The sequence below is a fragment of the Siniperca chuatsi genome, linkage group LG8 (assembly GCF_020085105.1).
Source record: "Siniperca chuatsi isolate FFG_IHB_CAS linkage group LG8, ASM2008510v1, whole genome shotgun sequence".
NCBI classification, from domain to species: domain Eukaryota; kingdom Metazoa; phylum Chordata; class Actinopteri; order Centrarchiformes; family Sinipercidae; genus Siniperca; species Siniperca chuatsi.
Window position 1 is genome coordinate 2,850,990 of NC_058049.1, and position 15,640 is coordinate 2,866,629.

Sequence of the window (15,640 nt, forward strand, 5' to 3'; positions counted from 1 at the left end):
GTGTCTACTGCTTCACTGGAGTCAAATCTGAACACCTTGTTATTTTAACAAAGATAAAAAATAAAAATAAAAACACCTTACTATTTTGTTAGCAGTCAACAGCTCCAGTGGCTCAGGTGATTGTATCATGTGTGTCCACCTGATCCACATGTTTGCTTATAATTAGAAAAGCACTGGCTCTAATTACTCTGGACTGCAAGGTATCTTGTGTGCTCCTGATGGGTGGACTCCCTGCTGATGTTTAGGGAACAAATGAAAGGAATTATGCTTATTTGCTTTCTTTCCAAGAGTGAGATGAGAAGATTGATATAACTTTTATGTCAATCAAAAATACATATTTTTCCTCTTACACCTGTGCTGCTATGTATCCATCTAGAGTGTTTTGGTGTGAGTTGCTGAGTTTTGGAGTTAACAGAGTTTAGCTGTATCTTGTTTGTTTAATCTGTACACAAACAGACATTTCAAAATAACAATTTGTGGATGGAGTTACATGCTAAAAAGTTTCCTTGACGATGGCATGAACCTCCCATTTGTTCAAACTCTGCTGCTTGGCCAGCCTGTGTGACCCACAGCAAACAAAACAATGAATAATTCAGGATATTTTTTGTGAGGTAAGGCTGCTGATGCTGAAACCACAGGAATGTCTTCAAAAAGTAAATATGTTTTGCTTTTAATGGGATTTTCGAGTTTATAGGCTCATTTTTATTTGAACTTTGAATGCAGGCACACTGAGGGAGAGTATTAGTATTTGTGCTTGGGAGAGCTGACTTTATTCTTCTGCTCTGTTAAAAACTAAGTATTATGAACTCTTAACGGAGAAACAGCTTGTCTGCTTGTATTCCGGTTTATTATTCCTATTAAAGAGTTGTCCAAGGTACCGGTGCTGGTTTCAAGGGGTTTTGCACCTTCACCGGTTCATTTTAGGTGTTTTTAACACGTTTCTGTTTAGAAATTTAAACGACCTGTTGTGTCTCTGGGTTTTTATTGAACCATTTTCTTCTCTCCTCTCCTGTCTTGGACGAACAGAGTGGAGGCTGTGAGGTAATAGTGCGCAGGAGGGGGTGGTAGTGGAGGTGGAGAGACACACACAGAGAGAGAGAGAGAGAGAGAGACGGGATATAGGACAGACATCAAACGGAGGTTTGGCTGCAGACTGGTCGGGATCCCTTTCGCCGCCTCGGTCGCTTCAGACGCATCAGGTCAGTAAAACGAAACGCACCGTGCGCCAGAATATCCCAGAAAATGTGTTGGGAAGGGGCGGAGGGGACGCTCGGTTATCATGTTGTGTTGTTTGTTTGTTTGTTTGTTTGTTTGGGGAGGTGATTCGGTGATTTGTGGTGCAGCTCGGATGATTTCAGCGGTGTGAAGATGGAGATGAGGAGTGAGAGGGTGCGTACAGGTTTTAGACGTGAGCTGCTGGTGTGTGTCTCTGTGTGAGTGTTTGTGCAGATAAACACACACACACACACATCCATCCAGGCGACAGGCTGTCTGCAGGCTGCAGGTATCAGTCAGCTTCACCTGGCTGGATGCTTTCATGCAACAGCTCGGCAGGAAAGACACGTTGTCTCTGCAAAAATCACAGTGTTACAATTCAGTTCGGGCCACCGGGTGCTCATCATCAAGGCATGCTGCGGGTGATACACCCCCCGCCCCCCCTCCATGTTATCGATACAACCAGGTGACGGCGGATCTTCTTGCATCTTTCACCGCCATATCTCGCCTGTAGGTGCGAATGATGAGATAGGGGCGAGGAGGATGAGGAGGCTGCAGCTGAGGGCTTTTCACTGAAAATCATTGATGAGGATGAGGCAGTTCCCGCGTTGCTGATGAGGAGGGCCTGCCCGGCTCCGGTCCTCCGCAGTTCCGTCACCAGCACCGAGCAGCAGCCCCAGCAGCAGCAGCAGCAGCATCTCGGCTGGTGGAGAGACTGAATTATTTATAGCTGCCAGTGCATTGATTAGCTTTATGTAATGCACCGGGAGCGGTGTGCGTGTGTTTGTGTTTGTGCATCAAGGAAATAGTGTTTGAAATGAAAGGTGTGTGTCTCTGTGCACGCGCATGTGTGTGTACAGGCTTGTCAGATAGTGTTTGAGAGGTGGTGTGCGTGCCTGTGTGTGTGTGTGTGCAAATGGGTGTGAGATACAAGCATCTTCCGGTATAGCCAATCACATGCAGAGAGAGACAGAGCCATAGTAACCTATAAAACAGCTTTACTGCACATTTAAAGGAAAATCACTCTAAAACAAGGTACTCTGTGGTTTGGAGACCGTGTACAGTTCTTCTTCCTGTGGAGAACTGGCTGCATAGGCTACAACATGGCATCATGTCCAGATAATCCCAGCAGCTGAAGTTTACTCTTTCAGCGATTTTAAACCTAAATGTAACTTAACTGTCCTGTGTTGGTGTCAGTCCCTTGGGATCAAAGAAGGAGAGGTTCTTATTAAGAATCACCATTTTGCACCACTGATCAGTCATACAGGGAGAAATCAGACAGAGACATAAAAACTCCTAATATACAATAGTCAGTAATCACAAAGTACAGTATCACTATCAGGACAGTAACCACAGAAACATAGCAACAACATCATTCAGTAAAGTGCTCTTTATTGTTCCTCCAGGCTGTTCAGTGATCTGAAAAGGTGCAGCAAACACTAAAGTACATATAAGAGCTTCCTGTGCTCAGAGTTTATAATGTGAAGCACATGGTCCTTAAACCAGGATGTTCATTCTCCAGTCAGTTTCTTTGTCTGTTTGTTACCAAGATATCTCAAAAACGTCTTACCAGGAGCCGAATTTCTATGTGAAGAGGTTATGGGGTACCTACAGTGGCTGCACCGCAGCTGATGCACGCTTACTCAAAAATATAACTACACGTCGGGCCTCCAGCGGCTACGGAGATACCATGTGGAGACCATAAGAACTGTGATTGGTCAGCTTGGGCTACTTGTGTTTGTCCGACAAGTTTCTAATGCCTGCAGAGATTGTTGAATGACGACAACGTGAACGAAAGTGAAGAAATGATTCAGGAGTCTTCTCCTTTTCAGAGATGCACATCGGGCAAACCCTCCGCTCATCGCCATCACCGTTTCCTATCACTGTGAATCCACAGTTGTTGTTTTCTCCACGTGTTTCCTCATTAGCGCCGTAACCCCTTAACGCAGAACTATAAATCCAACTTTAACTACAAGACATCATTGATGTCAATAGTGTTTTCTTGAACCATAACAAAGGTGGTGGCAGTATGTCCTCTCAGCCAGTGATTGTAGTTCCACAGCTGCTGAGATCTTTTTTTTTCCTGCATTTTTTCCATTCTTTTACCTGTAGCTTTGACTTTGTTAACTTTCAACCCTCTGGAAGGATTCCTGAGATTTGTGGCAGATCCAAACAGTCAATCCCCAAGTAGGCTCAAAAACAGCAGGTCCGCCCTGAGAGTCAGAGAGCAGGAGCTACGTGAGCAGTGAAACTGAGAAAATAATTGACTTTAAAGCTCACGTCCTGTTCTAAGTGCTGCTGGTTGCATGTATGGGTGTAATTTCTGTTGGCCTTTTATCTAAACCCTTTTGCCACTGCCTTTTGCCTGTAAATAACTGCTGTTTGACCGATCGCAGAGCCCCCCCTGTGCCTTTATAACTAATCACACGTCAATATATCAGCAACCAAAGCAGATGGCAAGTATTATCTGCTGTTGTCGTTGCATTGACTTCAGGCTCATTGTGAGTGTGAGAAAAAGAATGAGTTTCCATTATCAGTACTGCATCGTTTCTCTGTTCTCAATAGAAAACCAGCTCGAGCATCGCTGCTTGAATCTCTGGCTTTGTGCTCCTGAGCAGTGAGAGGTTTGCGTGACAGCTCCACAGAAAGATTCGCCCGGCATGTTGGCATTCTCGGGCTGTCTGTCACCCCGCTGTTGCCATAAACAGACCTCTATACATGTGAGCTATCACTGCACTGATATGCCCTTAGCTCCACCACATCGACTGTACAGTATGAGCTATATGCTGAGAGGCAAACCCGTCACTCATCTTGTTCCATATTGAAGGCAGACTTTGAGATTTGTTGAAATGCTCAGTGAAAACATGGACAAAGTGCCAAGGGTCGCTTTGCATCTAGCCGTTGCTGGAGCCAGAAATTCCTAATTTGGTGAAGGGGGGTGGAGGTGAGGTGGAAAGCAAGTGGCGACCACCTTGGCTGAGTATAACATGCTGAGACACCTGTCAATCAAGCACAATCAACCCCAAAATAGCCTTAAAGGGCCAGCCCTGTCAGTGTTAGTCTTGACCATATAAGCTCAAGGCATATTGACATATATAGACTTATAGATGAACAAACTGACATTTTGTGTTTCCCCTCAAATCAATTTGAGAATGACGGCAAGTTCCAAACGTTTTGGTAGCGTGACTGCCCATTTGCTTACAGATTTTTCCTTTAATATCCTTGAAATGTCACAATTTGTTTTTTAAATTGCCTTCAAGACACAAATTAGAAAAGTTACATTAACTCTTCAGACTCTTCAAGAGACACATTTTTATTCAGCACCCTGAGAGTTTTCTTGGAAACAGCATCTGATGGTCATCACAGGAGCTAAAGCTTACCCCATCCACAGTCATTTGTTGCTGAAACATAATGCAGACATCAAGTCAAGATGTGCAACGTCACTGACTCCCGTTGGAAACTGTTGCTGGAACATAGAGCAGAGGTGCGTGTTGTGTTGCAGAGATGCCACGGCCCACCATGAAATCCATTGATTTGTTGTTTTTTTAAATTTGGTGAGAGTTTAACACTTGACATGCAGTTTGAGGAGCGTTTTAGATTAGTATGTTAACATTTAGGGTAATTCAGCTTTTGCACTGGCTTCAACACTCAGGCATGGTGGATGATGTTAAACTAGATGAGTCCTCGAGTGAGTGTGGTTCATTTATCTCAGTCTGTTGCTTAACAGATGATATCATGTTTGTGTTCAGTCCTGCCAATATGTAGAAAATGTTGAGCCGAAAAATACATTCTTTACCTTGGAAACAATAGTTTGACCAAAAATAAATCTTAGCTCAATGAGCTTTCAACAGCATCTCACAGTCTTCATTCACCGATGAAGACTGTGAGATGCAGTGGAAACACAGGTGCATCCAACTCATTGTTCCCTCAACAAGTGACTCTCAGAGAATGTTTTACAGAGGTTTCATGGTGTGTAGTATTCTCATGCTGCATATTAGGCAGTAGACAAGTAAAACAACTTGAAATGGAAACCCTATGTAATGAAGGATATGTTGTGCAGACTTTTCTGCAACAATGTGCCTTCTTCCAAGCTAAAAAGAGAAGTAATACCTGATTTATTGCTTCCAGGGCAAATGGATGTAAAAAAATAATCCATATAGAACAAACAAGTACATTGAATAAGAACAACTGAATATGTAGTAAGCCAACACAATGGACTGTGCTTCGTTGTGTCTGTTTGGAACACTGTTTTGTCCGTGTATGTCACTGAGCCAATGGGTTTTCACCACTGATGTCTTGGTTTTCACCACCGTAGATCCACCAAACAGGAGGAGATGGAGCTGGTTGATCACCGCTGGGAGGAAACCAGAAAAAACATTCCAAACTGCTGCAAAATGTTTTCACACTGAACACATCCCTGATGCTCTGTTGAACATTTGCATGCTGATAATATCAATGTGTGTGTGTGTGTGTGTGAAGAGTATTTTGTCATGCTTTCACTCTGTAGGAGCCTCACTACAGGAGCGACCTTAGATGGAATTCATAAAAGATGCATATTTATAACCCGACTGCACTGAAATACCTTCAATTAGGCTGTCTGGAGGTTTTTATTTAGAATGAATCTCACAGTTTTCATGCTGGGAGACCTCTCACTACACTCTCAGCCTCATACAGGTGACTTACTCTTAAGGTGTAGTCTGAAAACTAAAAGATTGTGTCTACGTGTGAGAGCAGATTTACTGTTTCATTTATTATTCATCGCCTTTCAGTCTTGCAGTCTGCGCATGACGATATAAAAAATTTAAAATCTCATCCATTATCCAGAAATTATGACACGAGGACAGCCACGATGAAGGGAGTTGCTCAGGAAATGCTGAGCTTCATGGGAGAGAATTGGAGACAGGCTTCAGGCTTCGGAGCGTTCCTTTGCCAGATTTTGGTTGATTAGTTTTCACTGATGACGGTCACTCTGGGTAACAAAGCTGTCACTGTATTAGATTTCACAGCTGCTGAGATACAGGAAGCTTCACTTTTCTTCACAACTCAAAGACAGATGTAAAGGATCAGATTAAATGACAGGAAATGACATGATTATAAAATCACTGCTTAGATCTGATTTTAAGTTCAAATGGAGAGTAGACTACAATATTAGACAGCTAAAGTTTGGTTTACACACGTAGCACAACATTATCCTTTAATGTACTGTTCAATGCAAAGTCAAGAGGTATTTACAGAAAATACAGAATCTCTTTGAGTTACATGTTCCAAGGAAATGTCATGTCTTTACAACTTGCCTGTTTCGTTACTACCATTTATGACAATTAAATTCCTAAACAAAAACAAGTAAAAATTGTCGTAGTAAAAATTAAATAACACCTGCTTGGTAACATTGAGGAGTGTTGCCCCCAAATTCCAAATTTTGGCATAAGGCTCCCAAAATGTGTTGTTTTAATACCAAACCATGTATAGTGCCCATATGTATGCAGGCATGTATGAAACTAATTGTTACCAGCAGCAGTAACCCTGCTAAGATGAAGCAGAAGCATGTGGGCCAAGTTTGTGAAAAGGGACATTTAGATATTCTAAATTGCAACTCACAGACCCGGACTGGCCATCGGGAGCACCGAGAGAATTCCCAGTGGCCATGCAAGCTGATTGGCCAGTGTTAAAAAAGCTGAATGAAATGGGTAAATCAAAGAGAAAACCACACAGGGCAGCTACAGTCCCTCACAACTGTAGACCGTCAGCTCCTCCGCCTGCTTTAACCTGATGGTATGATCTCTGTCTGTCATCACACGCGGTTGGTCGCATGTACATACACATCAACACAATGTTCAGTCAGTGGACAGCAGGAAAAAGAGAGAATGAGAAAAGGTATCTCATATCCCAACTCCCTTTCCCGAGATGATTATGTGTTTTAAAAAACGTAACTATGTAGGAAAGCAGGAGATGCGTCTGCATGGAAATAATCTGGAAAATAAAGACCTGTGTAGTCTTTTCTGTCAGGTGGAAGTAGCTCCAGTTACTCAGAGCGACCAGAGCTTCATGATGATAAACAGTCAGAGCTCTGAGGAAACGCCAGGTGCAAAACAAACACTCCAGAAGTGCACAAAATATGAATATTTATTCCTTAATTATGGAAGTGCAATTGATTAACTCTTGAAACTGAAGACACTTGGCTGCTTTTAACTATTTTGGATGTTTTTTTAAACTGAAAGTAAAAGATATGTTACTGGCATAAACAGTAAACAGAAAAAATATTTCAACAAAACGCTAAACGGTATACGTAATCTGTTGGGAATGGAGTGAATGTGGAGATTGGCCTGGACTGAAGTTAGATTCCCGGCCTGAATTGTTACCCAGTCCGTCCCTAACTACTCAGGTTGAAACTCAGAGTTGCAGACTTCCTGGCTGCTGTTTCAGCTCAGTGGCATTTATGAACCTATCTTAGCTCTTCTTAAAGCGACTTCACGGCCATGTACTTCAAAAGCTCTCCTCAGTTGGTCCCCAGTTTGACCTGGATCCAAAGAGGACAGAGTCACCCTGACAGATCCTGAGCGTCACTGAGCCGGGGAATCGGTCCTGACTGCTGAGGCTGTTACTTAATTCAGCTGCTGTGTTGTCAGAGGGGGCTGATAGCGGCTGGATGGAGTGTTTAATCTTGTTGAAATGTTATGCAGATAAAGCGATGCGAGCTTCACGCTGCGCTCTGAGGAGGCTCAGCCGCCGCCTTATCTTCCCGCTGCAGCCCAGTTCGGCCGGAGACAGCCTGAAGCACCAGGAGAGGAGCGGAGACCGGCTTAACGCGACCTCGGTCGCACACCGGGACGCAGTCACATGATCTGTGAACATAAGTATAAATACATCCATGCAGGGTTAGAAGTTCAGTTCAGAGTTGACCTTGTTGTCCTCTTGTTCTGCGTTTAAGGGGAACTGAACTGAACTGCCATTTCATTTCACTTGAGTCATGATTCAGAGGTAGACCGTTTTATTGACAGGGACAGTACATTCGCATTGATGGCAAATAATCACTTTATCTGTAGCGTTCATTCAATTTGAACTTCTTTCTTACTGCTGGAAACTGGGGGAATCAATCTTCACTCTCCATTGTTCAGCTTTCTTGTACCATGTTGGTTGTTTGATTTGTTGTTGTTGCAATGGTTTTTGTGTGCTGTGGGTTGTTTTGTTGGGCTGCAACTAACATCTGCCGGTTATCTTTTCAATTAATCGATTGATCGTTTAGTCTGTAAAATGTTAGAAAATAGTGACAATTCCCATCACAAACTACACGCCATCTTGGACAGTGTCTCCCACCCGCTCCATGACGTGCTGGTCAAGCAAAGGAGCACCTTCAGCGGAAGACTCATCCCCCCCAAAAAGCACCACAGAGCGCCACAGGAAGTCATTCCTGCCTGTGGCCATCAAACTATTTAACTCCTCCCTCTAAGGGTTAGTCTGTTTGACCCTAGGTCACTAAACTGGACATTGAGCATTACATCTCCGCCATAATTAATAATAATTGTGCAATATTCTGTGTACTACTCCCGTGCAATATTAGTTTTCCCTTGTTAGTTTTTCTTATTTATTGTTACTGATACTACCTCAATTACCTCAATTACTCTCGACAGTACCTCCACTTATTACTATTATTTATTACATAATTAGTTACAATGTATTTATACTGTACTTTCATCATCAACCAGTAAACCCACTTGGTACTCGACACTTAGTTTATCTTATACTTATACCGATATGATACTTAATTTATTTTCTGACCTTGTTTATAGTGTATCATATCGTTTTCTAGTACTTTCTCCTGTGTGCACTGACGTAAAGGCGAGCTGCTGTAACAAAGAGTTTCCCTACGGGGATCAATAAAGTATTTCTGATTCTGATTCTGATTCTGACAAGTTTCCTGAGCCCAATGTCCGACCAGCCGTCCGCAACCCAAAGACATTCAATTTACAATGATATATAACAGGCACATCTGCGCATTTCAGACGCTGAAACCAACAGCGTTTGGCATTTTTGTTTTATAAATTGCTTAAACTTCACTGTCTTATTAGATTAGTTGCCGATTAATTTTCTTTTGATCAACAATTGTTTCAGCACTAGTCTTTTGTTCCTCTGCTTGTCATGCTTCAGACTACACTAGAAAGATACAGTAGAGTCTCCTTCAGTGGCTCCCACAAGGGGTCGCAAGACAAGTTTGCAAGGTCACAAGATGATTGACAGAACAGGATAGGAAACCATGCTTGTTTTCCAGACATTCCTCTGGTCTTTGCCTTTTTTCTTGGGAATTACTGGATAATTTTACCTGTAAATAAAACAATGGAAACGAAAAAGGCTTATTTGAGAGCATTTTCGGTCATCTTTTAATGTGATAGGTACATTATTTTATTTTTGCCTTGAGCCCACGCTCATTTCCTTCTCTGTTTATACACTTTTGTACTTGGATACCTTTTAGGACCCTCACTGACATAATGCATTCCCTCACCCCTAACCCTGACCTAAACCTGATCCTAACCTTAACTCTTAAACCAAGTCTTTACCCTCAAACATCCCTGTCAAAAACTCAATTGGTCCTCACAAAGATAGTGCGAGAGAAGTACGAGACCACAAGTGCACACACGTACACACACTAGAGTACAAACAATAGACACAATCAGACTCAAGTGTGGAGGGAGTTTAAACCCTCAATTACTGTTTGAAGAGTGAGTCAACTGCTCACATTCAGGCTGCAGGCCACACTCACACACACACACGCAGAGTTACACTGGCGGGTGTTGAGGATGAAGCTCCATAGTTATGACAGAAGCTAATTAGAAGCATAAAGGGAGGAGGAGGAGGATGAAGGTGAATTGTAGAGGGTGGGGATTACTGACCTGCTGCTGCGTTCCAGTTAAAAGCCAACAGCAGGACAGTAATTCTGTCAGATCAAACCCGTCGTAGCTGGTGCAGATCAGCTGTTTGAGACAACAAACAGCTCCCCAGTAAAGACAAGAGAACTTTGCTGATTATATAATTTAAAGTGTGACTACAGCTGACTTTCAAGATTGCACTGAATCCAAGCTACGCAGCAAGTTTTACACAATTAAAAGTCTTGAAAATCGTCACATTTCAGTTTTTCAAACTTAAGCAAAGTAATTGTCACTGATTTTACTGTGACAATATTAATATAATTAATAATATTACATAAAATTTCAAGCATGTAACAGGGGTGCACCAGTTGCTCCCCTGGTAGAGGGTTTACCATGTATCATGGCTGAGTCCTTACCGCAGTTTCGATTCCAGTCTCTCTCCAGCTATCACCATCATAATAAAGCAGAAATGCCAAAAATAATCATCTATAAAAGTATTTAACATTTATTCAACAAGGTAAATCCCACTGAGGTGTTAATCTAGTAGTCACTGCTGCAGTGGTAATTACGGCGTAATGGCACACTGAATACCCAACATTTCCCAAAATTATCTTCAGACAGCTGCTTTAACGTCTTCAGGAACGTGACTGAGGTGAGGCGTGAATGGGGGCGGAAGTAAGAACCCCTCCACCCCCCACAAAAAAGTCCTTTGGCGCAATGCGTTAGCAATGTGTTAACTTTTGGTTTTACCCTGATACAGCATCTAACATGGCAAACTAGTTACTATATAGAGATTAGCTGTTAATATGTACTAATTGCCAGGTGGAACCTTTTCATACTGTTAATTAACTGCATTAGCTAACTGACGGAACTAACGTTAGCATGCTAACATATGACCCCTGTAGACTGAGGAGTAACAGAGAAACAAGCTTAGAGACGTTGACTGCCTGTCCGCTGCTTTCTCTAATCTTCATTCTGTCTACCTGTTTGTTAAACTGCACGTCTGCCTGTCCATCTGCCTGTCCGCCTGTCTCTCACTGTGCAGCTGATGGAGCGTTTAACTGATCAGCTCTGAATTGATGACTCATCCTAAAAACTGTCTGAGTCACCGACGCCTCTCTGGCTCATTATGTGTCTCGCACCTGTGATAGATTTAACTTTTGTTTCCCATTAGCTGACTCATAGTAAAATATTTTGACATTTATTGCTTTTTAATGACCACTCAGACGTTTAATGGACTTTTGTGCGCTAAAGGTCAGAATAACGGGACATCACTTTGACATAATAGTGACAGTTTTGAATACAAATCGGTTTTAATCCCGTGCAGCTCAACAAAGAAACAGTTTCTGCATCTGTATTTTCCTGGTCTTCAGTGCTGCAGTGTTTAAGGGATACCTTGAGTCCAGTACTTCTTCTGTCTGTCCGGTGTGATGCTGCTGCTGTTAGTTGACTCTCTGTGATGTGGACATGTGGACATTGTGTCTTCCACTCCAATAGAGCCGTTCCAATCCCATGTTTTGAATTTCTTTTAAATGATGAAAAAATTCCCACACGCTGCTGTCTCCTTTCCAATTCTTCTTTTGGAAATGGAAACCCAAAAAATTTATGGATGTGTGTGTGCCTCCTGATTATTGCTTGATTATTTTCTGCTGGTATGACCCTGTTCCCTTTACAAATTAATCTCAATATAAAATTTTAAACCTCATGTTTTTCTGTTTAACTGCTTTTCAGAATGAATGTGTGCCTTTTGTTATTATATATCATCATAGTATGCTGTCGTTAGTTGCTATGTTGTTCATTGTGGAAACCTCTCATTCTAAGATATATTTTAGCCAATGAAAGGCTTAACATGTACAGTTAGGTATTAATGTTGAAAAATACAATATAACAATACTAGTAATAACACTACATCAGGTTTATATCCCTGCTCTCTGTGCTCATTCAGTGTTTCTGCTTCTTAAACTCAGCTAAACTCAGAAGCCTGTGTGTTGTTGGCCTCTTCCTCACTTCAACACTGTCCTATAGCTGATGCAAAGTGCCACTGTTGCCCCGGCAACGACCCTTTGGCACCTGTTGCCACGGATCACCGTGTTAGCATGTGCCAATCGGTGATGTTCTGGCTGACTTGGGAGAGAAAGCAGCTTGTGCGGCAGCAGGGAGGGAGGCGCAGTATCAGAGACAGAGGAGGCTGCATCTCAGTTTGTTTGAGTATTTTACTGCTCTGTGTTCAATGCTGTGAAGTCATTTACATCATTGCTTTTTGCTGTGGGGGGGGTACAGAGTGAGACAGACAGTGTAGAGCAGGTGAGGATTACAGGATAAGGCTGGTGTTCTTCTATATTTTTCTTAGGCTACATCCACGCTACTCTCCATCCAGCCGGTGTAAACAGGAAGCAGATTGTCTACTGTGTCAGTGGATGTTCAGTTATACTAAATACTGCAAACGAAGAACAGCAATGGCAGAAAGTAAGAACAGAGATTTCTTTGCTTGGACCGACAACGAGGCTAAGACCACGTTATCCACGGTGAATGAGCAACTGGTAGTCGAGGGACACATGATAGGGGCGTAACGAATCGGGGAACGATGTAGTGGCTGACAAGACCCCTTCAAGAAGCGAACGTGGGTGTCTGTGTCATCGTTTCTAAAAGTTTTTGCACGTCCAGACTAGAATGCAACCCCAGAGACAACGGGGCCAGCTGCGTTTCCAAACGTATCCGTTTTTGGGGCGCAAACGCTGCAGTAGTGTGGACGCTATGTGTAAACATGGCAAAACCAGTGCATTTTAAAATGAAAACGTAGTAGTGTGGATTGATCCTACTAACAAGTGTTGTGTGTGTATCCAAAATCCTGATATATCTGGTTCCTCTGTAGAGCTCCAACAGACGTGAACCTTTATACAAGAGGGGCAAGTGAAACACTGCCTGGTGTTGCACTTAAATTCGGTTTAAGCCAAACGTCTCAGATTCATTCATTTCCATTCAGTTCCAGACAGCAGAGAAAAGAAGTTTATTTAATCAGTTATGGTAATTTATTCATGTGAAAGAGAAGCAATACTCAGCTTCATCCCGTGAATTGAAATAACCACGTTTCTATATAAAATTGCAAGATTTGCAATTATTTGCTTTTTAAAAAAGAAGAATTAGCCTGGAAGGTGAAACAAGTCGTTTTCTATGCAACTGTGACATTAAACTGGCTTAAAAAGCAATAATAACTGCAATTAAATTATACTTGTGGAGGACCAGAGGCAGCTGAAGGTTGTGGCTCTACCATCTGTCCCCAGAGTATGAAACTATTATCCGGTATGCAAATATTCTTAGTTTCTTTAAATTCAGAATCCCATCATAGTTCAGTGTTTCCAGGTCTCCTCGGACAAAGCCTTGTGTCTGTGCTTCGACCTCGGCTTCACTGAGCCCCTCATGTCACCCCTCAGAAAACACACGGATTTATTGTTCAGTCAGCCATGTAATGAATCCCACCATCCAGAATCCTCCAGCTAATTAACTGCACAGCAGGTTCCACCACTAAGTTATAACTTGTGGCTGGCCCACACTGGAGCTGCCTTGAAGCAGAGCCAATTCACTTAATTCAAACAAAATACCTTCAATATATTCAGAAGAAACCAAAGAGACTTCCTGTTGAAACGCTATGCTGAGCTGTTGCACAGTAACATAAATCGTCTTGTACTCGGGCACGACGCTGGTTTGGCGAGCTGCCACTGTAGCGAGGCCTCTGATGTCCTGTTTAGCACCCGGCTGTCACTGCGTTTATCATGGAGCTCCTCACACTGTCACTCAGTGACAGGAAATGGGGCAAATCTTGGCCCTGCTACACTGTTCAGCACAATGTTGGCAGCGTGACAGCAGTGTCTCATTTCACTGTACGAGGCCTAAAACAGAAACAGGTCATGAATTAGAATTTGTACCAGATAGAAGCTATATCTGGACTGAACAATGGAAGAGTTACAGATGGAGAACAAGTCCCCATTTTTGCACTTCTGCTCTGCAGGAGGATCTTTAAAGGATAGGTTTTTCAAGTCTGTCTTAAAACAATACATTGAAAGTGTTATAGGTCGTTGTAATCGTTCCTCCTGTCCATAGTGGCTGTAAAGAAATCGCTTCCTAAAGTGATTTCAATGTAAAAGATGGGGGACAAAATCCACAGTCCTCCTGTGTAAAAATGCATTGTCAAGTTCAGCTGAAGTTAGTATGACGCTTCTGCAGTCTGAGTACATCCAACAAATCATGATTACCAACTGGGCAAAGCAGGCAACTGCCCCAGGGCCCCAGACCTCCTAGGGGCCCCCAAAATTACCTCACACTAATTGAACACAGAAAACCTTGGGCCAGGTAATATTATTCCAGCACAGGAATGATGGTTGGTTTCAGGGTATTTTTATAAAATGAAGCTGCCAGCCTGCTGTGTGCTCTGTACCTATTGAGAACTTAACAAGGCACATACACACAGTGTGGGTACTATGGGCGGTCAGTGTAGGGGCCTAAGAATACTTTTTTTTTTCTCCGGGGCCCCGTAACAGGTAAATTCGGCCATGTGTATTGTACATTATCAGGCTGTTCTTTTATTATATACTCCACAGTAACTGTGTTTACATTCACTTTGTGATATAGATAAACAATGGGAAGGTTTGCCTTCTTGAGACTACTGCTGTGCAGCTGCTGTGTTCATGTTCATTCAGTCACTGTGATAGAGATCAAGGGAAGCAGAAGGATTGCAGTGCAGATGTCTTTGATAAATGTGGGTTTCTGAAAAGCAGAAGATTACTGAGTCTTTCTTCAACTTCCTCAATGTTGTCGTCACTATCAACTTCTCTTGTAGGAGAAAACACAAGCAATCACAGTTCTTGCAGTCCCCATGTGGTATCTCCGAAGCCACTGAGGTGCATGTCAACTACGGCGTAGCCTGCAGCGTTGCTGCGGTGGCTACTTCTAAAGGCTTCATACTGTAGCTACGCTGTAAGCCGGCAATCAGACCAAAAACAGCCATGCGTTAAAACACCACCGGGGGCTGCGTTGGTGAGGGCATTCCAGTTTGAGTAACAGGTTATGTAAGTGCGTTTTTTTCACACACAGCTAAAGTCAGTTTACTATAAATCCAGCGTATAAACTCTTCATGTTTTATCCATTTAACAATTTTGTCTTCTGTCTTATGCTGAGTAATGATCATAACAGCCTAATGTGGCCACTCTCGTGGCTACAGACTTTAGACGTGGTTATTCTGATGATGGTGATAATGTATTTTCAGAAAATAAAAATTTAGTTGGGTTTTGTGCCGTTTACTTTTCCTAAACTGTGAATGTTGCTCCTGTGAGCCAACTACTCATGATCACACGTGTGCTTTATTTTTACTCTTTTCTGTAGATTTAGGCGCAAACACAGACTGACTGACCTGCTTCTATTTATTTACCAATGCCAATGGAAAGAAAAAAAAAACCTCACTGCAGTCTTGATACAAATACAGAAATGTGCATGAATTGTGCATACCACAAAAATACTTCAGAATCAGATACACCACATCTTCCCAAGACTTCCTGTCCATAGTGGTGCAA

At 42.5% G+C, this 15,640-nt stretch overlaps 1 protein-coding gene across 1 annotated transcript in view; it reads left to right on the forward strand.

The window, feature by feature from the left end:
• The first annotated feature begins 1,034 nt into the window (after window positions 1–1,034).
• LOC122880471 (complexin-2) overlaps window positions 1,035–15,640 on the forward strand; it is a 64,124-nt gene continuing 49,518 nt past the window's right edge. Inside the window, exon 1 of the mRNA XM_044205631.1 lies at window positions 1,035–1,199. The gene's annotated coding sequence lies outside the window, so the exon portion shown is untranslated. The remainder of the gene's footprint in view (window positions 1,200–15,640) is intronic.